This window comes from Pinus tabuliformis, chromosome 3_1 (genome assembly GCF_031772625.1).
Source record: "Pinus tabuliformis cultivar Carrire ecotype Pingquan chromosome 3_1, CPIR1, whole genome shotgun sequence".
In the NCBI taxonomy this organism is placed as follows: Eukaryota; Viridiplantae; Streptophyta; class Pinopsida; order Pinales; family Pinaceae; genus Pinus; species Pinus tabuliformis.
Genome location: NC_142301.1, coordinates 692601347 through 692629241, shown reverse-complemented (window position 1 = coordinate 692629241; position 27895 = coordinate 692601347).

Sequence of the window (27895 nt, the reverse complement as noted above, 5' to 3'; positions counted from 1 at the left end):
AAGTTAATGAATGATAGTACCAACGCCACGGAGTAGACAGTACAACTACAGTTCTATATTAATTTTGGAAGAGTGATTACAACCATCTATTGCATCAACCTTCCCTTACCCCTCCAGCTTCTCTCTCTCTCTCCCTTCTCACCAATTTCTTCTGATTTGAGACAAGGCTCAACAATCGAGTATGCTATCCTTTCAAATGATCTGAACTCCATCACCATAGCCCTAGCTTTGCTTATGTAGCAATTGAGTTAGGGTTTCCAAGTTCCTCCATGAGTTCCTTAGGGTAAAAGCAATGAAGTTTCCATGATTTTTCAGCTCTTCCCATTTGCCTCCTTCATTAGGATTAGAAATCCCCCAAATAAGTCGAACTTGAGATGTTTCCTTGATTTTCTTGAGTAGATTTAGGAGCAAATATCTAGATATTTATGAGTCAATTCACTCCTTTGACCCTTAGAACTTCATTAGGATCCACTAACATTGTTCCTGAACTAGAAACTAGAGTTAGTAGGGTCACTAACGCACCCTTAGGCTTACAAATAAGCTTTATAAAGCAGGTTGTCAATGCATAGCCAACGTTAGTGTGGAAACAAGGCATGTGATCTTGGTATTTTCTTTAGCTATGATGTCTTTCCCCTCTGAGCTGATGAGGGGGTCAATTTGATGTATAATAGATGCCCCCTAAAGTGTGAGATCATAGGCTACGACGATGTCCGAAATACTTTACTTAACTGTAATTTTCCTTCTTCGACAAAAAGAGAGAGAAGATCAAAGCTTCGGGTGGTACGAGAAACTTGATACAGCACACACACACACACACACACACACATATATATAACTACTAAAATCATGTCCCGAGTTGGGAATTCCCATGCTCAGTAGCTATGTTAGAGTGATTTTCTCCAAAGAGATATGACGATGTTGGCCGCCGATAAGCACAATGTGGATCTGGTGTCATAATAGAATCATCCCGATAAACTGTCTCCACAAAAAAATATACACAACTCGGGAGAGGAAACAAGGCTGAGTGATGCAAGCCTCTACCCAAGGTCTTGATTTCCGCTTCACCGAACAACATAGATCGATACATGTGAATATATGCGTTGATGTCGAACATGCACGAAATCATCTGATTACTAGTCAATAATGGAGACTGTTAACAGATGCGAGGAAGGCCACCAATAATGGTGATGGTATCCAAGATGCACAATACAATCTAACGAGTGTGAAAGATGTTTTTATCATTGACCACCCATAGAATCGCTTAACCAAGAGACAATAATGAGAACCCCTAATCAAACAAAAGGCAACATGCCACTAATGTCTGCAAGTACCAAGGCACTGAATGTGTTTCTAGGTTGTCTTCCTAGATAGAGTGTTGAAGTCGATAGGAAGATACCTGTCGAAAGGTAGGCAATAATGTGTCCTACATCAATCGACACAAAATGGGACAAGAATGATTTGTTTTTTGAGGAATCTTTGAGCATTAGGTCTAAACAACAGAGGGCATGATGAAAGGATATGCTTGATGGGTTGATGGAGGAAACAAAAGGTTAACCCTTGAACAATAGAAGGCACGACAATGGTTTTAACCATGCAACACTAGACTCATGAACACCAAAGAGTGTTAGGATACAAAGATGCAAGAACATCGGGGTATTTAGGCTAAACTCATAGGATGGTAGGATTCATATTGAGAGGCTGTCACAAGGAAGGTTTATCTGAGGGAGTGCCATGTTCAAGGGAACGACTGCTGCCAAACCACGCTTTCTAATATTGAATGCAGTTGTATTGTCTACTTTCCACGTCTGATTAGTTTAGTGAGTCCAAACGTAAACTCGTCGATCTTTTCATATTTTACGAGTCTGAAAAGGATCGCAAAAAGAGCGACTCTATGCCCTATGTAATTAGTTTAATGAGTTCAGACAGGCAAACTCATCGATCTTTTCATGTTTTGAGAGTCTGAAAAGGATCGTAAAAAGAGCGACTCTATATCTTGTCTGTGTAATTTAATGAGTCCAGACTAGACAACTCGGTGGTCTTTTCATATTTAGAGAGTCTGAAAAGATTGTAAAGAATGACTCCATGGTGGTCCCTTTGTCATAGTTGTTAACCGGGTGCAACAAAAGGTTAATAGTATACCCAGATCGGTTACTTTTCTATGAATTAATCTATTGAATTCGGATAAAGAGAAACCTATGTTCAATAGATTTCGACCTCATTTTGTTACGAGTACGAGGTGATAGACTAAACTCATTTTTCATCGTGAATTTTTAATGAGTCATGTGACGACAAATTCAATACTTTCATCAAATTTTAACAAGTCAAATGAAGAAAACTCAAGGTATCTTTTTTAGTTTATTGAGCAAGGAAAAAGAGGTAAAAGAACTGCTCATTCCTTCTTCGTAGATCTAACGAACCCGAATAAGGGGAAAAACTCGGGGATTTTTCGATTTAAGAGTGAGAAATGGTCCCAAAAAAGCAAGTGCTCTTGTTGTTGCCATCGATTTTTAACGAGCCCGGTGACAAAAACTTGGGATTTTTTAGTTTAACAAGCGAGAAAAGTACCTAAAAGAATGCTTAGGTCATCTTTATAAATGTTTAATGAGCCTAAATAAAAAACTTGGGAATTTTTTCAGTTTTATGAGCGAGAAAAAAGCACCGAAAAAGAATGCTTTAATGGTCTTTTTCAGTTTAATGAGCTAGAAAAAGAGCAAAAAAGAGTTTCTCACACCATCGTCGTATGTGTTTAACGAGCCCAACGATGAAAAACTCGAGGATTTTTCAATTCCAGAGCAAGAAAAATTCCCAAAAAAGAACATGCTCATATCTTCTTTTTTGAAGTTTAACGTACCCAAAGAAGGAGACTAGAGGTTGTTTCGGATTAATGAGCAAGAAAAATATCGTAAAAAGAATGCTCAATATTTTTCGTGGTAGTTTAATGAGCCAAAAGAAGGAGACTCGAGTTCTTTTCGGATTAACGAGCAAGAAAAATATCGTAAAAAGAATGCTTGATCTTCTTCATGATAGTTTAACGAGCCTAAAGAAGGAGACTCGGGGATTTTTTGGATTAACGAGCAAGAAAAATACCCTAAAAAGAATGCTCGATATTTCTTGATCTCATGCTTGACAATAGAAGGGTCTATGCCATGTATTTCCTCATAAGACCAAGGGAAAACATTACGGAAATCCTTAAAAGGGCAGGTGAAGCTCACAATTTCCTCAAGATTGCGATTGGCTCCAATCTGTTTATTTTCCACGATGCCTGTCTTGATTGAAATATCGATGAGAAATGTCTTTCAAATATGGCCCATGTTTCCCTCTGAGTCCAAAGTTTGGATAGTCGTATAAGGTGAGGAAATGATTTCATATGTGTCAGATGACAGGATTTGAAGAGGCATCATGTCTGAATCAGATATCGAAACACGATGGTGTGAGTCCTCCCAAGGTTGCTCTTCTAAACTCGTGATTTCTCTAATAGCTTCTTCCATAGGTAGGACTTCATTGAGTGGATCGAAAGAAGGAGTGGTTATAGGAGGGGCAATGGGACCATTGGCTGTAACCAAAGTGACCAGAGACTTTGATGCAGATTGAATGTCCTGATAGGCCAATTCAGCCGGTGACAGTGGTATTTGTTCTCCGTAAGTGTCAATGTCTGAAGGGGCTGGTAGGATCCAAGGATTGGTCTACTCATGAGGAATGGATGAAAGCATATTGACCGTCTGTGATACCTTGGGTGGAAAAAGAGGGAAACAACCCAACAGGGAAGAGCCCTTCAATAGACTAGTACTGATACTCACGTAATTGTCAAGTACACCACCCACTACACATACATAGTTGCTAGGTAACGGGGAGTAATCTGGGGTGCAAAAGGAGAGCTGGTCCACTGTGACTATCTTTCCATCCAAGGGAAATAAGATGATACGGAAGACTGAAGACACAATGGCATTCATGGCATAAGTCCAATTGCGGCCTAAAAGCAGATTATAGTCGAGTTTATGATCCACAACTTCACTATCCACCATTACCATTTTCCCACTCAAGGTAAGGGGGTAGCTAGCTAGGTAACCTTTTGGGATGAAAGTGTGGTCGTTGAAATCTTTAAGGGAATTCGATGGCAGGGATAGGGTTGGAGAACCCAGAGCGAGCCAACATGAAGCCAACATGAGAAAATTGCAAGCATGGAATCTTGTGGGTAGATACCACCAATAGCCAAAAGCAAAGCTTTCCTTTGTGCTAGGAATGTTTTTAATACTTTGAGCGCCGACATAGCCGACTGCGCTTGCGCAAAGTCTTCTACAATGCTGTAGTTTTGGACAGCACATGCAGATGTTTTGTGCGTTGTGCATCGAAGTACCCCTTTGGGGGGGCAAATTACAAGGTAAGCAACCAGTCATTCGATATGCAAATCGTTGGGCGGTGGTGGGTTTTGACTTAAGGAAGGTTCCTCTACATGAGTGTCAGGAGCTCCATAAGATTTGGCTCTTGTTTGTAGATATATCGTTTCAAAGATGTAAACAGTAGAGGATCCTTAACTAGCTTAAGGATGTTGCGAACCACCATTGCCTTGTTGCGGGGGTAACAGTTGGTTTGCAATCAGGTGTTGTTTCTGCTAAGCGTGGAAAGGATTATTTAGGATAGTGGGGGTCCTACCAATATCCTTTTTAGCAATGAAATTTGTGCATTCCTGAAGACATGTACATAGATATGTCATGTGGTCTTCAGCATAGATTTTGCAAGGAATCTGATGGGTTTATCCTTTCCTTCGTTAGAAGGCACAACAAACTTCTGCTTTGGGTTTTGTTGCTTTATTGACTACTCATCAGAAGGAGCGGTCTTTTTCTTATTCTTCTTGTTCTTACCATTGGGTTTTTGTGTAGACTGCAAAAAGTTTATCATGGTGGTAGGAAGAGCAGTGGATTTGGTAGTAGTGGAAGCATTGGAATTGTGAGGGGCATTGGTGATTACATCGTAAAGAGTGTCAAACTGTGAATATATTAGATCTAAGTGCTGGGCACGATGTATGGATTGGTCTTCTGTGACCGCACCACCTAAAGTGACATCTTTAGCGATTTGCAGGAGTAGGGACTTGTAGAACCAGTCCATTAAGAGATAGTCTGGGAGGGGAGCTTTGACTAACCTCCACCCGTGTCTCCATTCATGTATATGATTAGAGATGTGGGTGGCGGTATCTTGACGTAATGAAGTGAGGAGCTCTGTCCCAGTCTCATAGCGGATGGGTAGCTGGAAGTGCTTTAATAATTCCATCTCTAGAGCATCGAAGGTATTTACTGACATGCGTGGTAACTCAATGTACCACTTAGCTGTGTTTCTAGTAAGGGTGCAGGGGAAAAGACGTAACTGGACACCATCATCCACCATGGAGTTGGAAACACACCAAAGATGATAGGTGGTGATATGAGTGCATGGATCCTCCCCTTGTTTCCCTTCAAACTTGGGGATGTCTATTGGTATCTTATGTGGGATCGACGACCAAAGTAATTTGTCGTAGATGGGGTCGTTTGTAAGTTTGTACAAGTCAGGGATATCCAACGTTGCCAAGAAAGGAAAAGTTTGTAGTGCCCCTGACTCGGACCAAGGCGATGACATATGACTTGGGGAACCTTGCAGGCCTCCCATCGTTTGAGTCCCAATATTATAAATAGGCTACATGGTATAATAGTTGCCTTGGGATATGGCATTGTAGTGTGGATTTCCATGGGGAATTTGATGTTGGGGTATAGAATTGCCCCCAGGATAAGTAGTGCCCCCTTGACTCATTTGAATTCATGAGTAGGGTGCCCCCATGGATTGGTTGGGACCTCCTTGAGGATTCCCACCCACCATAAAACTAACCATATGTCCTTGATTGACATAAGGAATGATCATGTCTATCAATGACTGACCATGCATGCCTGAGAACGGAGGGGGAACTATTACATTCCCGACCGATATGTGCATATTGGGAATGCCCCTAGATACTTGAATCTGGGGGATTGAATTGTTCAATGGTTTCCAACCATATTGTTGGTGGACAGGAACCACGCTAATAATGTTATATTGGGCATTATAAGGAGCGTTGTATGTAGCACTTGTTGAAGGTATATAGTTTGACACTAAAGGGGTGGAAACTGGAATTGGCTAGGCTCCACTCATGGAGGGTTTCATGTGAGTGGTTGTACCTGGGACAAATGGGATAGCGGGGTTCACCATCAATGGTGTGGTGTTGACTGTCAGCTGGGGAAGTGGTGGAGGACCAAAAGTGTCCACAAAATTTGACGATACGTTAGTCATTGATGGGATGGATGGAAATGTTCCTTCTAAAGAGACAGGTAGTACAGGTGCCACTGGAACCAAGAGTGGGTCCAACGGATTCGTGAGCGGAGGGTTAAAGGGAGGAATAAATCCTTCGGTAAAGAAATCCTCCGGCAAACTAGAATTGTCGGTTGTCCAAACAGATTCCATGTGAGATCTAGGAGACTGATTCCTCGAAGATGGGGAATCTGGTTTATTGGAGCTTGGCGGATCTTCAAAATGAGTGGAGGAAGTCCTAACAATCGTCTAGATTGACGACAAGGGTCGGATGTAGCCATGGTGACCGTTAATTTATATCAATAAATTTTATCGTGATATTTGTTAAAGTCTCAATGATAACACACGGGGACAAAAAAAAATAAAAAATACACTAAGTTGATCAATAAGCAAATAGAGGGAAATCACCCTGTCTGAAAAGCGTTGATCATTAGAGATGAAAGCTAGTATCATAATGAATAACAGAGAAGGTTGGCCAAATGTACAGTTACAATTACTCTAGAGCTTTGCCCAAACCTTAGGTTGTGGGGCCAAGTACTCTCGTCAAGACGAGCACCCTTCCAAAAACTGAAGACAGAGTAGGTCCGTCTATGCCAGGTACCAGGGTAGCCCGCCCTAGTCACCTTGTGTAAGTCCCTAAAATCTAGGCCACTAAGGATACCTCAAATCATAGACACTACCAAGGGGGACATAGTGGCATACAGTATGATGTGTGGGTAGGATACCTGAGTACCCGACTCAGCTCCGAAATCCCCGAAGGGATCCCCAATACACAGAATACCCAAAGGATTTGCAAGCGAAGGCAGGTTACCTTCACTTACAGTCTGATGTTGTCTCGTATTTAGCTCCGCTTTGACTGGAGTAGTCTCGGTAGTATGAGTGCAGAAGGAATTTTCTCTCTTTTAATGGCACTAGTTTTGGTTTCTAATCTTGGGCAGTTTACTCACACTTCCAATCCCAAGATCCTAGCCTGAACTAATGTTTGTTTGCTCAATAAAGAGTTACTGATTGATCTTAGGTAAATTTTATGTGTAATTTTTTAGTTTCTTTAGTAGGGGAGTTGACGTATGAAATGTGATGGGACTCTGACTTAGAAATCATGCACAAGACAATAATTTAAAAAATATTCAATTCGATGAAAACAAGTTGTATTCTACAGGTGAGAGTCTTTCACATATTCATATTTGTTCCATGCATCTTAGTCATTATAACACATGCATAACCAACATAAATCTTTCCAATGCTTTCCTAACGACTATTTGAAACCAAAATAAAGCATATTTTAACCATCTAAACAGATGAATGAATAAAAAATGTGGATCTTTCTTTCATAAAAAATGTTTTTAAGAAAGAAAAAAAACTTATTTCCTAAAAAAAAATTCTTTCAGGACACCTATCTTGCTAACAAAATGCAGTTGCAGACCCTCTTTCAGTCCATGAGCAGGCTTCCTATCCCCTTGAGTTTGCATACATAGTTGTATATCAATATTTTAAGGGACTAACGCTCTATAGCAATGGCCACAGAGAGTTACTAGGTCCACTAACGCTTTGTGTATGCCAACACAGAGCTTTATAAAGCATTGTGTAGTCTACTAACCTATGTTAGTGTGGGAAAACAACTCAAAACGGGGCCTTTTGGATCAGATTCAAGGCTGAATATGTGAAGGAAGAATGCAGCAAGGTTTTGGTGGGTCAGAAAGGGAATGCAGAAGTATAGGGAGGTCTTTGAAGGAGGAGGAAACTGAGAACTGTCCGGGAAACCGGGAACTAGATGTATAGTCCCTAGTGGAGTCACCAATTCTACTATAGGATAAAATGCACGGTATATGGAGAATAGAGATACCCTCGAAGGTCTTCCCAAGACCTCTGGCAGACTGTAAGATTATCTGCAATCGTCACAAAGTTGCATGCATGTTCATAAACAATAACTAACTATCAAAGTAGGACAAATATATTACCTCAAGCCTCCATGTAGATTTGCTAGAGAGCATAATGCAGCTAGGTGGAAGTCCCTTGAGTCAGATCTAGATAAAGTCTTGCACATAGAAGAGACAAGCATAATCGCAGCATACAACCTTGATAACTAATACATGAATACATAAAATAACATCTATTTACACATAAATATGGTACTCATGCTAAAAGGTATTGGACAAAAAAATTAATGAATGATAGTACCAACACCACGGAGTAGACAATACAACTACAATTCTATATTAATGTCGGAAGAGTGATTACAACCATCTATTGCATCAGCCTTCCCTTACCCCTCCAGCTTCTCTCTCCCTCTCCCTTCTTACCAACTTCTTTTGATTTGAGACAAGGCTCAACAATCGAGTATGTTATCCTTTCAAATGATCTGACCTCCATCACCATAGCCCTAGCTTTTCTTATGAGGCAATTGAGTTAGGGTTGCCAAGGTCCTCCATTATTTCCTTAGGGTAAAAGCAATGAAGTTTCCATGCTTTTCAGCTCTTTCCCATTTTCCTCCTTCATTAGGATTATAAATCCCCCAAATCGGTCAAACTTGAGATGTTTCCTTGCTTTTCTTGAGTACATTTAGGAGAAAATATCTAGATATTTATGAGGCAATTCGCTCCTTTGACCCTTAGAACTTCATTAGGATCCACTAACGCTGTTCCCGAACTATCAACTAGAGTTAGTAGGGTCACTAACGCACCCTTAGGCTTACAAAGAAGCTTTATAAAGTAGGTTGTCAGTGCATAGCCAACATTAGTGTGGAAACAAGGCATTTGATCTTCGTCTTTGCTTCAGCTATCATGTCTTTCCCATCTGAGCTGATGAGGGGGTCAATTTCTTGTATAACAACCACCTGAAAATCTCTGCCAGTAGGGAGCCCAATGCTACTATCTGGGAATCTCTGCCTGCAGGGACCCTAATGCTACTACCTGGGAATCTATTCCAATAGGGAGCCCAATGCTACAACTCAGAAAAATCTATCATCGGGGAGCCCAATGCTACAACCCATGAATATGTTCCATCGGGGAGCCCAACACCACAACCTGGGAAAATCTCCTAGCGAGGATCCCAATGCTATAACCCATGAAACTCTGCCAGCGAGGAGCCCAATGCTACAACCTAGGAAGCATCATCATCGGGGAGTTCCAACTCAATGCACATCATAGCGGAGCCCAAATCAACCCACTATCCAAGGAAAATAAGCAAGATACAACTTACTGTGAGGTAAGGATCACAACCATCCTATTATTTGTTGATATTCTCATCACACCTACATCTCTAGATTGAGTGGGATTCTACTTACCATAAATGGTAAGGGTCGCACCTAAGTCAAGAAGCCAGCAACCATTGGCCAGATGGGTGGGAAAGATAGATGTCAATTGTGGTATACTCTGTCAAATCAAGAGGTCCCTCAACCCCATGATATCTATGACTCAGTTTCTCACCCTAGGAGCTCAAACAAGGGGGAATATCTAGCTTAGTGTCCTCGATAAACCCCCTACCCTTACCCAAGAGGGTCATATCCATTTATCCATGCTACTCTTTGAATACCATAAATATATCAAAGTGCTCATATCTGGTACTACTTCAAATAGTCACTAAAGAGTTCAATCATAATGTCTCATACAGAACATCAAATAAAATATAATGTTAAAGAAAATACATGCCATAAAAATGATACCTTCTTCATCCTTTCTTCCTCTTACAGAAGCAACAACCACAAGCCTATGTTTGTCTCAATCAACAACACTATCTGAATACATGAAAATGCCTCAATCCTAGCTATATACAAGATTCTTTGTCAATCAGATCTCACACTTGTTTTTGCAAAATATCACTATCATGTCTTGAACATGCTCCGACAACTCTTCAAAGAGATTCCTTAACCAAAATTCCCCACTTTCCAGCCCAGTCATCATCGATATATCCATGCAATCTCATATCGCTGAAAGTATATCTTGGAAAAACGAAAAAAAAAAAATAAATAAATAAATAATAAATAAATAAAAATAAATATATATATATATATCTATATATATATATATATATATATATATATATATATATATATATATATATATATATATATATATATATATATATATGTATGTATATATATATATCATATCGCACCGAGATATCAACTCCTTCTTTATGCTCAATCATCATAGGCTCACTTCTTTTCAAGAATATATCATCAAAATATAGAATTAAAATCAAAGCCATACCTTAGACCATTTTGAATAAGAGGTTCGGATTGACACTACTTCCAAGCTTCACTAGGTAACTGTCAATGCATACATGCCCAGCTGGGGGAGCTTGCTTCAAACCATACAATTCTTTCTACAAACATAACATTTTATCCCCACAGAATTATCTATCATTTTTTCCATGTCTTTGGATCTGTCATACTCCTAGTGCACTCATATGATTTGAGTTTTTGCATTATATAGGCTCATCTGCACCCACGTGACTTCCTCTGTGTGGATGGGAGGCTCATAGCCGCACCTTTAAGCCTTTCTCCCAGTGGTTGGGGCTTGGAATAGGATAAACGCTCTTTGCTAAGACCAAAACTTCAAAAACATCAAATGATCATTTATTCATGTTCAGAAATAATCAAGAATATTCTATTCATTTACTAGGAATAATATAGGTGTTGGAATCTCACGGAGAGTTTATCCCTCTAAATTTGAAGCCTATTCAACCACTAATCAAGATATCAACCTTTCTATCATAATATTGTCATGCATCAATAAAAATGTTAGATCACAAAGTCAAACTATATCGGGTTCTTAGACATATATACATCATATTCATGGTAAGTCACCATTAATGACTTCATTGTCACATATGAATATGTCATCAAAAATTCACCAAAGTTTAGTGTCAACTAACAAGTGTATATTCATCATAATCACAACATCACTTCGTTATCACATTACTCAACCATTTCAGAATCCTAACATTATCAAGTCAAGGAATTCATTTTTATCACATATTCAAATTTACTAGCTTATCAAAACCTTATCAAGTTCAACAAGAATATAGATAGAAAAACTTGAGTATCAATCTTATTGCCACATTTTTACTATCAGGGTTACCTTACTTATCACAATACTTGACAATAGTATCAAGTTATCAAAATCACTGTTTCTAGCCAGCTTTATAAAATTAGGAAATCCACCATGTCTAATAAAATGTAAGATAGTTGCCAAATATCAAGTGCACCAATATATCACATGTACCGGAAATCAAACTTGCTTTCATATGCATTAATGAGTCATTTATGAAGGTGATATTCTCATTATACCTCAGGGATTAACTTGTCATCCAATACTGAAACACTATACTATGCATACCTTGTAATATTTGGATGCCTTAGCAACTTATAGCACTTGCATATTGTAATTTTCATATTTTATGTTACTTTTTCACCTTTGAAAAAAATACATCAGGTACCTGTTTCCCTTTCCAACATTGGATCTTCTCTTCCTACACTAGCTCTTTTTTCCTACACGTTAGATGATCCTAAAAAAAAATATTCTTATCACATCTCATCTAGAGGTTAGAAATATTCAAATACTCAAATATTCATTCAGGAAATATAAGCAACAGTCAAAACAATAAATCTAAATGACAATAGTGTCACAAAGAGATAACATAAATCTAAAAGGTACTTACCTTTAACAAGAAGACATTATCTCCCTCTTGAGCTAGCCTTCAAGAAATATTGTTGTCCATTATCCATATAACAAAGTTACCTTCAATATTTCCAATTATCTTCTTCAGCAACCAAGCCTAATTGAGATTAGCCCATCTAAGGTTACGTAGAATCTATCCCAGGTGCTATAAAAACTTTTCACTAATCATGTTATGGTTTGAAGACTGCATAACTCAAACCTTTATCATAATCTAGGGTTTCTACTAAACCCTAACCTCATGAAATCCATCAAACCCTAATAATCAGTTTGCTTAAGGTTCCCCTCAATCCCTAGCATTATTTTAGGTCTCCTCCATCTTCTCATTTTTCCATTAATGGTGTCTTCATAGTGGTGATCTCAATGACTTTTCTTTAGTCTGGCTCTGATGCCATGTCAATTTTTATTAAGGCTATATGTTCTTGGTTTTAGATAATTGCATTTCATCATTTGTATAATATTCACCCCATAAAATTTAAACATCGCTACCAATTATATAGAAAGAACAATATCATCAATAGTGCAACAAAACATAAATGAAGAATAGAAGAGAAAGCATGCACACATAGAGACACCGGGATTTTTCACAGACCAAGGCAAAACCCCATAAGGGGGAACCCTTTCAAATTCTTCTTCTTATTTGATTTTCATAAAATGTTCAACAAAGAGAAAGTACACTGATTCAATTATTCAATAACAAAACTTTCCAGCAAAACTAGCCAAACAATATTCAAGAGATGAGCCAACAATTATATTGTTTAGAGTAACATCTAAGCTTGTGGTAGACTATTTAGAGCTACGGTCAATTGTCACTAGAAACCCTAGGTCTCTACTGCACAAATCAAGTGATCATTCGTGCAACTAAAGCATTTTGGCTGCATGGAGAGGCTTGTATACATGTGGTTACATTGGAAAATTTCTTTTGACAATCCTATGGTTTCATACCAAAACCCTAATTCATATGTCCAAGCTTCAGACCCTACAATTTTTTACTTGTATGAACCAAACTCTGTGAACCACTTCAAACTTGTGTGAGCCAAACCAAAGGAGAGAGAGAAAAAAGATGATTGATGGTTACCTCCAAATAAGAGTCACTTGACTTATATTTATAGCCATCCAAGGGTGTCCAATTTCCTTTTGGGCCGACCTGTCTTTTTGTGCACATGTGGGCTTCCATATTAAAATATAATTTTCCCTAGCCATATTAAATTCTTCCAAAGGCTAGGAAGGATCTTTCTTGTTGAGGAAGATTATCCAAAGGTAATTTGTTCCTAAGCTTCCAAAATAGTAGGGGGTTACGTAATAGATATTGATATGTTGTTCTTTCATCCCTCCTCTACTTATAAACCGAATGCAAAGAATTCGAATGTTGATTGATATTTTTCATGGGGTGAATTTATTTCATATATACAAGGAAGAAAATGGCATTACAAATGCTTTGTAAAAGGTGGTTCACATATACCAAACTGGGGAGATTGTTTTCTTTCCTATGCCAACAACATTTTCAAGAGGAAGGGGAAAATCCTCTTGACATGGGATTTTTACATTCTCGGTCACTTGGAAAGCTACAAAAGTATGGATGTAATATCACAATCTGTGAGATTTAGGATCTTACACACCTATTTGGTGGAACTTGGAATTTTCTATATGTAAAAAACTTTTATCAATAAAAAGTCTATTTGTTTTTTCCTTGATGCAAAAAAATGGAATGGACATTATGTGGAAGAGGCTTGGTAACTTTGGTTGTCTTTTCCCTCATCTCGTATTTTCAAATCACTCACATTGATCATCTACTAGGGGATTTGGCTTGCTAGGAACCTTGAAATATTTAAATATGAGGCATCTATCCCCAAGAACATTTATTCCAAGGAAAATGCGTAATTTTCATGAAGAATTTTAAGAAAATTACATGTTGTATGCCAGAATTAGTGCAATGCTTTCACTACTATCAGCAGAAAGTCAGTCCAGATGTTATGAGCATTATATTTACATATCTTCCTTCATTAAACTTGAAGGGTCAAAAACCAGGTCTGTATTTGCAATGTTAAAGACTGTAAAGAAAAAATAAACAGAAAGCAAAAAGCTAGGATGATCATGTTGATCAGTCCTGTAAGTGAACTGCCTCTTCGATGAAAGGCCTATGATAGATCTGGAAAAAGTCTCCATCCTTATACTCCTAAATCACCCATTTTCCTTTGGTCAGCTGCGCAACCTCCTTGGAAATAAAATCAACAAATTCATTTCTTTCCTTGTAGATATGAGAGCAGACAACAGACTCAAACTAAGATTTTATTTCAATAGCTTCCTCCACCAAGTCTCTAAGTGTGTGAAAGTGACTGTTATAGATCCCATTTATCTAGTTAATAATGAGATGAGAGTCTCCAAAAATTTGAAGGTTGTGGTCGTGTTTTTCCTTGGCAAAGAGGAGGAGTTGTCTGAGACTGTTTAGTTCGTGAATTTGTTTATGCCTCTCCCTAAGCCCACTTTTATTTTGAAACTCACAGAGTCATTTAGGTGTGGGACTGCCCCTCCCCCACAACCCTCCAATTGGGTCGAGCCATCAAAGAACGCCAAGGCTAACCTCTGTCTATTACTTCTGGGATTGTTATCCGAGGGGGGCATTGTATCAGATCCTTAGGGATAGAGTTGTAAGTGGCCAAAATGTGGTTACAGATAGGTTGCTCCCAAAATTTCTTTGTCTTGGAAAGTTCTATGGTTTCGGACAATCCAAATGCCCCAACAGATAATGGGAGGTAAGTTTTTTAGTTTCTGACTAGCTGTGTTAGACCACCAAGTCTGCCAGGCCTCGTTAACATTGTGGCCTGTCCAGTGAAGAGGAACAATGAGTGTTGTGGTAATAACTTTCCAGATATCCGTCGAAATAGAGCAGTGGAGGAAGAGGTGATCGGTGTCCTCGATCACAGCTTTGCATAGGCTGCATCTAGAAGGGCCATGAACATTTCAATTTTTCAGGTTTTGGTCTGTAGGAATTTTATTTGATAGTATAGACCAAAAGAGAAGTCGCACTTTATGAGGGGCTTTCAGCTTCCAAATGGAGTGCCACCACCAACGAATAGTGTCGGTTTCCCAAGATTCCATGATGGCTATGATCCTAGCCTTTAGGGAATATATGCTAGTAGGGACCTTGGCCCATATCAACGAATCTTCTTTTGTAGTGATCTTGATGTTTTCCTCCTCCAGCACCCCAACAAACCTCAACCACTCCCTACTCCATCTGTCACTTATGCCCAGGTGCTCAAAAACCTGCCATTGCATAATTGACCTCTCAGTCCACCCCTCCACCTTGATGTGTGCTAGATGTGAGTATCCAGCATCCCTGAGTTCCTGCCTCATTTCACGTGGAAAAATGTGGGCATTTCCACTTCCTTCCCAGGCATCAACCCCAATTCTGATTTGGGATCCATCCCCCACCTTCCAAGCCAGGCCCTGTTTAATGATATCAATGGAGTGTGTGATGGCCTTCCAGATGTTTGAGACTCCCATGTGGTTTTCCCATTGATTAGGACGCTGAAGGAAACAGAAGTGAAACAACTCCCCATCCACTTGATGAATTGGTGAGGGAAACCAATGTGTGTGAGCATGAGCTGAAGATAAGTCCAATTAACTCTGTCAAAAGCCTTGGATAAGTCGATCTTGAGGATGGCCACTTTTTTTGATAGGGTTTTGATGGAGTGGAGCATTTCCTGGGCGGTGCCTATGGCCTCCTGGATATGGCGGTGTCTGAGGAAGGCAAATTGTTCCTTTGAGATCATCCTGGAGAGGATTGGCTTAATGCGGAGGGCAATTATCTTGGAGGTAATCTTGTAGATGCAATTGCAGAGGGAGATGGGTCTGAAGTCATCAAAGGATTGAGGCTTGTCCACCTTGGGAATGAGGGCGATGAAGGTGGAGTTGAAGGCTTCCAACATATTTCCCGAAGTTCTGCAATCTTCGACAACTAGAAGGAGGTCCTGACCGATAAGCTCAAGGAAGGTGATGTAAAATTCGATGGGCCATCCATCCGGCCCAGGACTCTTATCTTTACCAAGACTTTTTAGGGTTGCCTCCAACTCCTCCAGAGTGATGGGAAAATTCAGCATCTCCCTTTCTTCTTCCTCAACAAATCGAGGGACCGCCTCTGCCACCCGAAGGATTTCCGCTATGTTTGCATCTCTTGGGCTCTTGTAGATGTTTGAGAAATGCCGAACCCCTAAGTCCACAATTTGTGCGAAGGTGTTGGCTTCTCTCCCATGCTGGTCCTTTAGTGCCCAAATTGTGTTGACACCTCGCCTGCCTCTGGCATATTGTTGAAAGAACTTTGTGTTTTCATCTCCAGCTTTTAACCAAATAGCTCTACTCTTTAGGCGCCAAGTCTCTTCAGCTCTTCTCAGGAGTTTAATTTTTTCTTTCTCTAGGTTAATGAGTTGGTCCTTAGTGTGAAGAGAAGCATAACTGGTCAGCCCCAATGATTCAAGCTGAGCAAGTTCCACCTCAATCTTGACCAGCTTCTCCTCATCTTTTTGTTTCCTTGCCTTGACCCAAGCTATTGTTTTTCCTTTGAGACAATTGAGGTTGTTTGAAATGACTGAAGCTGGAGACAGCCCAGCTTCCCTGCTGTAGTGGGTCCAATTTTCTTTAACCAAATCCTAGAAACCTTCCTCGCTGATCCATGCAGCATTGAATTTGAAGGGGGAGCCTGGCTTCCTAGCTGCGTCTTCAATTTCCAGGAAAATCGGGGAGTGGTCAGAACAACCCCCAGAACCAACCCAATGCCTGATTCGGGAAAGACGATTTAGAAGGGGCAACTTGATGAGGAATCTATCTAAACGATGGGCTAGGGCATTCTCCCCAGTTTTGTGATTCCTCCAAGTAGGCATTTTGCTGGAAAAATCTATGCTTATGAGGTCGTTGTCATCCAACATTTTCTCAAAAAATCCTGTTAGGACATCAGATTGAGCCTTGTGCCCCCAAGATTCTGCTAGCCCCAGGGAGAAGTTTAGATCTCCCCCAATGATTAGGTTCTCAGACTGCATAAAGTCTGCCTGTAACAGGCTTTCCCAGAAAGGCTCTCTGTGATGGCAGGGTCCATAAATATTGAAGATCCTCAAAGTGATGTTGGGTGAGTTTGAAATAATGTCTGCTCCTAGGAAGCCCTACCCTCCCCAGACATTAGTGATCCTGACAGAGGATTTGTTGAAGCCCAGAGCTATTCCTCCCGAGCGCCCTCTTGCATCCAAAAGAAAAACTCCCAGTCGGGAAAAAAGGGTTTTAGGGTTTGTAGAATCGAGGGGCCATCTCCAAGAGTTTCTTGAAGCATTAGGAAGTCCAATCTTTCAGCCAGACACAATCTTTTCAATGCCAACTTTTTATTAGGGCTGGCTAAACCCCTACAATTGAAGGATAGGCCTTTCATGGGTTCACTGTAGTAGGGTTCCCCTTTGCTCTAAGGACCTGATCTATGGGAGTTTGAATACCAGAGGCCACCTCAAGGCTGGCCCTTTTGATAGCTTTGGAGATGCGATTGCCTTCCTCAAGGTGCTTTGGGGGGGAGAGGTGGGATTGGGTCCTCCTCCAATCCGAAGGCATGGAGGGAGGGAGGGATGGAACACAGGTTGTAATGGTGGGAGGATCTAGAAGTCGAATCCCCAGGGGGTACCCGGGGCTGGATAATTTGGCTGGTAGAGCAGGGAGTGTTTAGGATGGGGTTGGGTGCGGAGACCACCAGGCAGCAGGCTTGGCTTGTCTTGGGCAGGGGGGAATCTATGTTCAAATTTGCATGCAAAGAATCAGAAACATAAATTATACATTTAGTCGAAATATGAGGGTGAGAGGGAGAGGAGGTACCCATGAAACCCATGCCTTCTCTGGAGCATGCCCTGGTGAACAGAGCCTCTAAGTTCCATTTTTCTGACTCTAGAGGCACTGAAGGAGCTAAAGGCTGCTCGTATGGTCCTTTCAACAGTCTATATTGAAGGGTCATGATCTCCACTGTTCCATATCTGTCTGAGTATTAGCCACGGCAAAACTTCTCAGGGGGGTTGGCCTTAACCCTGTGACCAGAGGGAATTACTTGTAGAGGTGACCAACTTCATGGAATTTGTTGCCTCTAAATGAAATTCCCTCATAGTCCAATTCCTACCAATAGATTATGGATCCCAACTGAAATCGATAGCTTTCCACCAAACCATCTCTAGTGTCCAGGTAAACAAGGATGCGGGCCATTGCTAGAATTCCAGTGTCCATGTATGATCTGTCATGGTCTAGGTAAGTACCAAGGTCATCCCCAATGATTCTAAAAATGTCCTCAGACCAGAATTGCAATGGGAGGCTTGGCAGTCGAACCCATATTGGCCCTACGCCAATGCTCTCCTTCTCCGGGTCGAAGAGTGTTGTCCATCACTTGAGAAGCACGGGAGTCATCTCCAGATGCCAGTATCGGGTCAATACCCAATTCACATCATCTGGCTCAGAGAAAATTAGCGCAAACCATCCCCTTGACATTGCCAAAACCATGGGGAGCTGCTCCAGGACATTCCCCCAGACTTCCATTATCTAGCATTTTAGGTGACCCGACGAGTAGTTCCTTCCATGGACACGTCCCACTAGGGCAATGCTTTTTGTTAGGGTAGCTTTGTCCATGCCAATGCCTTCTCCAAACACTAACATCTGACCCCTTTCCCTTGTCTTGGAGAGCTTGGACTGCTTGCCCTCCTTTGCCTTCGGATCTTGGATAGTTGTGTGGCGACTTCTTGATCTCGTCGGGCTATCTTCTGGGTCCGAGTCCCTAGGTTCTTCCCTTTCCAGCTCATTGTTCACCAAGCCCTCGAAAAATCCTGAAGGCTGCACCTTATTTCTTGGGTCGTGTTGCGCATAGGCGTCCTGAAGGGGTTTGGGCTTGCTAGGTAAGGTGTTTACAGTTCCATGGACAATGTTCAGCTCAATGTGGCCAAATCCCAGATCTTCAGAATCAGAAGTTGCGAAACTCTCCCTTTCCTGTAGTCCCTCAGTTTGTTGTTGTTTTTCGCTCCAGTTAAGGAGGTGTGACGGTGACGGAATGGAAAGGAAGGGGGAACTGGTGCCTTCTACAAGGCTAATAAAGCCCTTAGTAACCTTCATTTTCCGTTGGGTGATGTCCAAACCTTGCAGTGAGACTTCCATGTCTTCCAACCCAATGTCATTTTGGTTAACCTGTTCATCCGGTGTAGAGGCAATTGCCGGTCTAACCCCCTCTTGGGTTTGCAGATGGGAAGCCACAAAAATCTCGGTTTCAGAGTAGTTGTCTGAGGTGTAGTCAACGAGCTCCTCCTTGTAACCCTCCTCCATCCCCGACATTTGCAATAAACTAAAGGGTGTGGGTCAAGAACCACGAACCAATGGACCTGGGTAACTGTTGTGGGTAGAGCACTTGCCACCAAACCCTTAAGCTGTGACGGGTATTGCCCAGGTAACTAGTTGCTTGTGTTAAGGACGCCCAAACCCACATCTCAGTCGGCAGTAGAGAGTGAAGGGGTCGGATTTCTGACCAGGTAACTGCAAGGCATGTGTAGGTAGACTAACCGACAGCCTTTTAAAATAATTACTGACACCTATTTCCTACTGTGTTAATGGGTAACCCCGTGACAATTCCGCCAGCTTCACCAAAGCCAAACTCACACCAACCTGAAACCCAATGTCGAGTGAGGGAGAGTAGTGTCAAAACCAGACCCGGCTTCAAGTTCCTTTCCCTTCGCTTGTTCCCCATCTCTTTCACCTTTTCCATTTGTCTAAGACTATAATGTCTCTTGTAGTTCTTTAGCTATTTGCAATCTTGGATGCCCAAGTTCCAAGACTCTCTCCCCAGGAACATTGTTGCTGAAGCAATGGCTATTCTTAGCCATTATCCATAGGATTGTTGGGAAATTTAATTGCTTAAATTTCTTTCATTAAATTATCAACCAGGGAAACTCGTAAGCTTGTGATGATGCCAACAAAATATATGCAGGAGTAGGCAACTAACTCTATGTCTAACTAAATGATTTATGATTCAATATAATATGCAAGGGAAGAGGCTCCTAATTGAGGAGGTCATGGTTGTCCTTCCCTACAGTATTATAGATTGAAAAGAAATTATTGATTACATAAAACTAGAAACTTGAAATAAAGACAAGAGAATGAATTTAATTGTTGTTCAGATTCAAATAGAGAGAGAGACTAACTTAGTCCCTTGATTGTCCCCCCATATACTGATCCAAACTAAACTAAGATTCATTCATAAGCATAAGAAATGAAATAACTTGAAACTTAAAAGCAAAAGAATGAATTTCAATTATCATGCAAATCAAATAGAGGAAGAGCCTAACTTAGACCCTTGGTTGTTCCCTCATATCCTGATAAGATTTTAATTTAAAACTCATTCACCAATCAAAAACAAATCCTCAAACATCTAAGTAATGAAATAAGATCTATTATGAAATAAAATATTTCTTTGATCATTTTAGAGTGAGCTCAATTCTCTTAAGAACAAAGTGACAAACTATTCCATAAATTCATATACTACATTAAGACAATTTATATCTAAAACTATAGTATGGAAATTTATGTAAAATGAAGCTTTATTCTATTCCATCATAAGTTGGATACATGCTCCAAGAGTCCTCTCCTTTGGAATGGAGAAGGTGCTCCTATTTATACAAAAACTATGATAACAACCTCATAAATATAGACCCACTATTCCCTCCTTTGACCCATATATTTCTCAACCAATGGTGACACATAACCCTATCCTCCATGATCTCCTCCATGAGGTCCATCATCTTCTCCATGAGGTTCATGATCTTCTCAAATTCGAATTTGAACATAGAGTGCCACATAAGGATGCCTTGAAAGCTTCCTTTATACCTACACATGTCAACAAACTCATTCTAATTGTTAGGTATAAGTATAAGCATATTATTTTCTAAAGTTTAACCATAAATCCACTTTAAAATGTTAAGAATTAATAAACTTTGGAAAAGCATCGTTATAACCCAATGATGAGGTAAATGTAATGATGTGGAGGTGGAATGGAGGTGACATGAAGGTAATATGGAAGTAATGTGAAGGTATTGGTGAATAATGGAGTGAGAATAAGGACTATTTTTAGGCCCAACATACCCCCAAACTGAAGATATTGCATGTCCTCATGCACTCTATTACATTACTTTTTGATACTTGAGCTTGGCTTAAACTCTGCATGATATCATTTACTTAACTTTTGCAAAGCATTTTTGATGAACTGCAACTTGGTTGGTTCTTGTGTTTCAACCATATTTTCTTTGTTGCATTCAATTTTAATGTATGATCTTTGCATATTGATAATGTGATTTTTTTTTGCAGAGTATTTTTGTTGGAATGCATCATGGTTGGTTCTTGTGTAACAACCATGATTGTGTTGGCATCCAATTAACTTATAAATACTTTTGACAAAGCCATTTGTATTCTCATGTAATATATTTTGAATGTAAGTGGGTTTTAAAATCTAATATATGAATATGGATGTTATATGAATGTGACAAAGTATGTATGTAAATGTATCCTTCCCCTTAAACAGATGGTTTTGGCAGTTATGTGAAATTAGGAAAGGGAGTGAAGTTTTTCCAAAAATTATTATTCTAAATTTTCAAGGAATTTAATGGTTAAAAGTTAGAAAATATCATACCTTAACTTACCCTTCTAAAAATAGATGAAAGTTGTGCACGTGTGGCTGTAAAAATGTTGTTCATAGTCTTCTTTACTTGGTTGTGAAAATGGTGGATGAAATTGAAAAAGTGAATCTTTTATTGTTGTTGCATCTGTTGTTGAATCTGTTGTTGGATCTTCTGCTGAATGTTCAGAATCTACTGTTAAATGCGGCTAAAAATGTATAAGCCTTGGAAGGTATACAAAATATAGAAGTTACATTCCCCCCCCCCCAGCCTTATTTATTGACTTGTCCTCATGTCATGACAAACTGAAAAACAATGAAAGGAAATCGTCTTCATCTGCTACAAAATTTGGGTCTTCAAGTCTTCAACACTCTGTTAGCGCTTGAAATTTCACCTCAGGCTGAGAAAGGTAAACCTCAAGGCAACATCAAACCATTTAGCCTCGTAGCTAGCCCTATGGGGCAGGAGAAGGCTCTCTCTGGTCTATCTCGGTAAAATCTTCAATGGATGAGATGACCAATAGGGTAACATGGATTTTAGGCTAGTAAACTGATCAAAAAGGTTGTTTTGGGATTTTTAGGGTTTTTGGTGGCAAAGTGAGGGGATGGAAATTTTGGGTGCGGGGATTGGACACAGTTTCTGCAGGGGGTTCTTGGGGGCGAGGTAGGAGACAGTACTGATGCCTTTGATTGAGGTGGATGATCAGGAATGACAGGTGAGGAGCCAAAGAGAGCAAACAATAACTTTGAATTCCCCTTGGACAGTAGAAAGCATTGAAATTAAACAAACTTAAAAGCAGAGCATGGCAAGCATGAATTCTTACTTTAACACTTCATTTGTTTAATGTGTAGAAGTAAAAGAAAGGAAATGATTCACATAACACACTTACAAGTACATTTAGAAACACACCATCAACACATGAATCCACAAGAATCCCAAAGAGGACTGCAAAACCCTAGTCTTCCTTAGCCAAAAATTGCAGAGATACAATGAAGTAATACAATGATAGCTTCTCCCTCAAGATTCCAACCATGAAAATGAGAAAGAAAGTACATAATATAGATGATCTAACCTCTTTCCCTGCCTCCATGGGTCGAGCTCACTATCCTAGGAGCTGTTTCAACCACTTCTAAACTAAGCACTAAAAACTAGGCAGTCAAAACAACTTGCCTCTATAAGCTAGGAAACCAATTCATTCATTTAATATTTACCCTTTTCATGAATGAATCTTCTAGAATATTACATAAGAGTAAAAATGTCTAAAAAGTACAATAATTACATCAAAGAGGATCACCATTCATCCCAAAAAGTCAAACTGGGTCAAACTGTGCTTTTCTGAGCTGTACAACGCATTTTTGAAAAAATCTGCCTGACAGGTCGCGCGCCTTTGAAGCCATCTTTGGGGCACTTTCAGGTGGCCAAATTGAGCAAACGTATGCTTGTTGGAAAGGTCTGTGAGTCTAATTTCCAAGACAACTAGAATTTATGAATTTGGAGTTCATTTTCCCTGTCAAAAATTAAATCTCCCAAGACTGCTTTCTGCAATTCAAAAAAGTTGTAGAAAGTCAATTTTTACTAGTTTTTTGACTTTCTGGAGGCCCAAAACTTCACCAAATCTCAAGTCCATCCATGAGCATATGTAACTTTGCATGAAAAATCTGGAAATGGTGAGTTTTTGTCAAAAGGAGTTGCCCTGATGTAGGGTCGCGCGGGGGGTGAGACCCGTTAATGGGAAAAACCTGCAAATTGCCAAAAAATGCCAAAATTCACCCAAAATTCTCGAAATTTCTTGGGATTTGTGCTGTGGCTAGGCTATTTAGGGCCTTGATCCTTGATTGAAGCCTCAACCAGGATATGGAGGGGATTGGGCCTCTTTCTCCGTTTCAGTGCCTTGGTCAACCGCCTTTGAAACATTTTCATCTTTGCCTTGCACACATGCATTCTTGACCAGTAATGGTTCTTCATGTTCCTCAGCAATCTCTTCTCTTGGTTTGCCTTAGCCAACAGCCTCTCCAAGTGTGCATTTACCCGGATGAGCATGGACTCTCGGTCAGCGGGCAATGGGTCACCGGGTCTTCTTCGGTTCAAGATTCGGTCACTACGAATCCTCCACAGCTCATCAAGTGTTTTCTCATCCTCCAACTGTTTGTTGCGCTGCTCCAGGTATGAGATTGTCCATTGTGCTCCCTCTAACCTCCTCTGCAAGGCATCATTTTCAGCTCTGAGATGCTGAATGGTCTCCTTTGCCTCTCGGCTAGGAGAATTGGCCTCAAGATCCACAAGCTCAATATCTGGAACTCCTGATGGCCCCTCATGAATCATGAGCTGCTTGCCCCTTCCTGGTACCTGTGCTGGTGAAGAAAGCGAGGCCCCTTCCACCTGATGTGGAGATAACACTCGCTGAGCTGATGATGAAGGCGAGACCCCTTCCACCTGCTGTGGAGATAGTACTCGCCGAGCTGCTGCAAATAAGGCCCTTGGGCCTTTCTGATAGGTAACCAGAGGTAAGGAGCTGACATGTCTAGTGACAGGGATGTCATGCTGCTGAGATGGTCCTCCCTCCTTGTGAACAACCTCAGGATGTGGCGAGGGTGGTGCTGTGAAAAACTCACGAGAGATGAACTCCTCCCATGAGATGCCCTGCTGAGCCAACTGATGCAATACTACAAGCTGAATCAAACCATAATGGTACAGGCTCCTATACTGTTGTGCCGGGCTCTTCCTCTGCAACATGGGCACCATCCTCTGAATGTTCTGATAGAAGAAAACAGGGATGTTCATCATCCTCACTCGGGTGAAGTGCATCAAGAGGCGAATATGATATGAATATACCTGTGAAAACCTGCCCTCACAGGTAAAATAGTGCATGATGAGCCTCATCATGGGATCATACGCGCTCCTGAGAAACCTGAATGGAAACACACCTGCCAAATGTCTCATGAATGGTGGCCGGACGAAAGGCTCAAAGTGAACATTATCCAGCACCTTGCGCTTGTTCCACACCTCCCCAACATTAGGTATCCCTGTGGCATGTGAGATCACCTCGGGTGTCAATGTAAAGTTCACCCCTGCAAGGTTGACATGTCCATCATGCAAGTGTAAAACAAATAGGTGAGCCGACTCTCTGTGGTGCTGAATTCGTGAGATCCTCTCACAAAACTCATAGCAAGACATATACTGAAAACATGTGACTGCCATAGGACAAACCTGTAACTCTGCTAAAGAGGTGGGCTCCTCTCTCTTATGATGTCCACCCTTACCACCCTTATGAGGCCTCCTCTGTACCTCAATCTTTGAAGCTGATAACTGGTCATCACTTTGCTCATAGGTTTCGGTTTCTGACATTGTTTAAAGAGCAAAGTGGACAAACTGTGCTGCTGTTTCTGCCTGTAAAAAGCTGATTTATATGCTGTTTCAAGGGGACAAGGAACATGAGGGAAATGTTAGGGGAGGGAAATTTTTACAAGGAAAATGGGAATACATGTATATAACAGGGAATTTAGGTAAAAAACAATGCAAACATCACTGCACATGCATCATCAAATTCATGTGTTTACATGGGTATTATGAGGGGTATGGTTTAGAGCTTGATTTTTTATTTTTAGGGAAAAGGAGTAGGGTTTATTTTCTTTACAAATTTAAAAGGGAAATTTATATGGACATACAGGGAAAATGAAATGGGAATGAAGAAAAATGAATACAAGGGAAAAAACCATTGAAACAACAACAAAACCTAGAAAATTTTTACAAATTTACATACAGCCATATGGAGCGTTCACTTGCACAATTTGATCATTAAAAACACAATCATGATGATCTTCAAACATAACCAGCAATCATTTCCAAGTTTGGAGAACCTACCTCAAGCAATTTGATGATTTGGTGGGTGCTTGAACAAATTTGCAAATGGTTTGGAAGAGAGGTCGCTGACGGGTCGCGCGCCTCACCCAACGGGTCGCGTGGGCCTGACGGGTCGCGCCCGTTATAAAAATGCACTGTGGGAACCCTTCTGACGGGTCGCGCGCCTAGCCTGATCGGTCGCGTGCCTGTCAATCGCCCGAATTCGCTCAACCTTCACTCCTTTCTCTCAATCACTCGCCCAACTCTCTTGCAAGTGTCTTGGATGCACAATGAGAGTAAAAGGAGGGAGATTGGGTCTTTATAGGTTTCATTTGAATAAATTTCATGCTCAAACCCACTTTCTAATGTTTCTCTTTGACACTTTATAAAACTGACTTTTTGGTTTCCTTTATCTTGAAATTTGACTCATTTAGTGCTTTGGCTTGATTCTTTTTGCAGGAAGATCATCTGAGGGATCTTGGCAAGGGGACCAGGGTTGCATACTGTCCACTGAAGTCTTTTGAAATTTCATCACTTTTTACAAAAATTTAAAAAATGACCTTGGCTTTAAAAACAGAGTTTTTAAATCCAAGGTTAGAATTAACTGTACAAGATAAAAAACTTCGAAGAAACATCTTTTTAAACATCCCTCTGGCTTGCTGAACACTCATTGACCTTCAGGCACATGACCTTGTAAACATATTTGACCAAAACCCTAGACCTAGGAAATTGACCTCAAGACAAGACAAGACAAGCTTGAAAGAGCTTAATGACTGAAATGACCTGATCCAGCAATGCCAAGAGGGGTATAAACACACCAGCTCCTCCATTAGGGTTATGGCATGCCTAATGGGATGCAAAAATTGACACTGATGAGACACCTACTTATGCAAATGCAAAGAGTTTTGATCACTGATGGAGGGCTCAAGACCGACTCTAACACACTCTATGGCACAAATCTTTCCATGTGAATAAATGTGTCGATGTCGAACATGGAAATAAGTCATTGGATTACCGACCATTGATGAATCTCATTAACCAATGCGAGGCAAACTCACCATTAATGTCAATGAGTGCCAAGGTACCTAAGTACATCTTGTGAAGTGCGAAGCTGATGTCGAGCCACTTGCAAGATCCAACGATCAAGGGACATTGGTGTATTCCCATGATTTCTGGCAAGAGAGACTGTCATTAAGGCATACAAGCCTCAAGGTACTAATAATGCCTCTAGTCTTTATCCCAGATAAGGTGTTGAGGTCGATGGGTCAAGACTTATTAGAAGAGAGGCCTTAAAGAATCCTCCATCATCTAAAACGAGTATGATATAATGATTTTGAAGGACCAAAGATGGAAAATTTTCATTGAAGTAGGTTTTATTTAGAAGAAAAGGAAAATGGGGTGACTCAGCTTTGCAAGGGGGCTGAATGACTTTATTCATGGGCTACAGGTTAGTGAAAGAGACAGGAAAATGACTGTGAAGGAAAATAGAATGGAAAATTTATCAAGGTTTTATTTGAAAACATGGAATGGAAAAGGAGTAGAAATATAATGGCGAATGTAAAGGGAAATGAGGTCAATGTTTATTAACTGAAGAAGCATACTGACATCTGAAAGGTTTGCATTGAGGACTCATTGGGATTTACAATTTTACAAAGGGAAGAAAATATTGGTTGTAATAAATATGGAATTATTCACATGATTCATCATAAAATTGATCTGTTGGAAGTCCAATTGTTGACAAATTAGACTCCTTGAATGATCATATGTTTAACGCAAACCTGCAAAAACTTGGCATTCACAAAACATAAATATATCCAAGCAAAATCATCAATTTCTACTTGGTTTTTTATGCAAAAATTAAACACCAATGAAATATTTTTAAATAAAATCAAATGTATAAGTTAGCCCAATTCCATGATTTTTTACAAATCCATTTTCAAACATGAAATGAGTATAGCTAACTCCCTTCTTATGTAACTTTTGTAAATAAAATTCAATTTTGTTGCAATTATGCAAATCCCGAACATAGTGGAAATTGTTTCATGATTTGCGTTGAGGATATCGAATTTCACATGTCGTCTTTGATCTTGTATTTGCCAAAATCTGCATCATTGCAAGGTGTTTAATACAGATGCATCAAATAAAAATAAAAATAAATTCAGAATGAAAACTAATTATTACTCCTTGTCGAAAGTTTCGCCGTGTTGTGATTTTTTGTGCTTTGCCCATATTCCATAACATCACCAACCCACAACGTTACACATGAACAAATATCAAATGCTTGAATGGAGCGCACATACAAAGTCAATGCATATGCATAAGACATATGAACCAATTTTAATACGTGAACCATTGTACGAAAGTAATTGTAAAAACAAAATTTCAACTTGCAATAAAGTGACCATG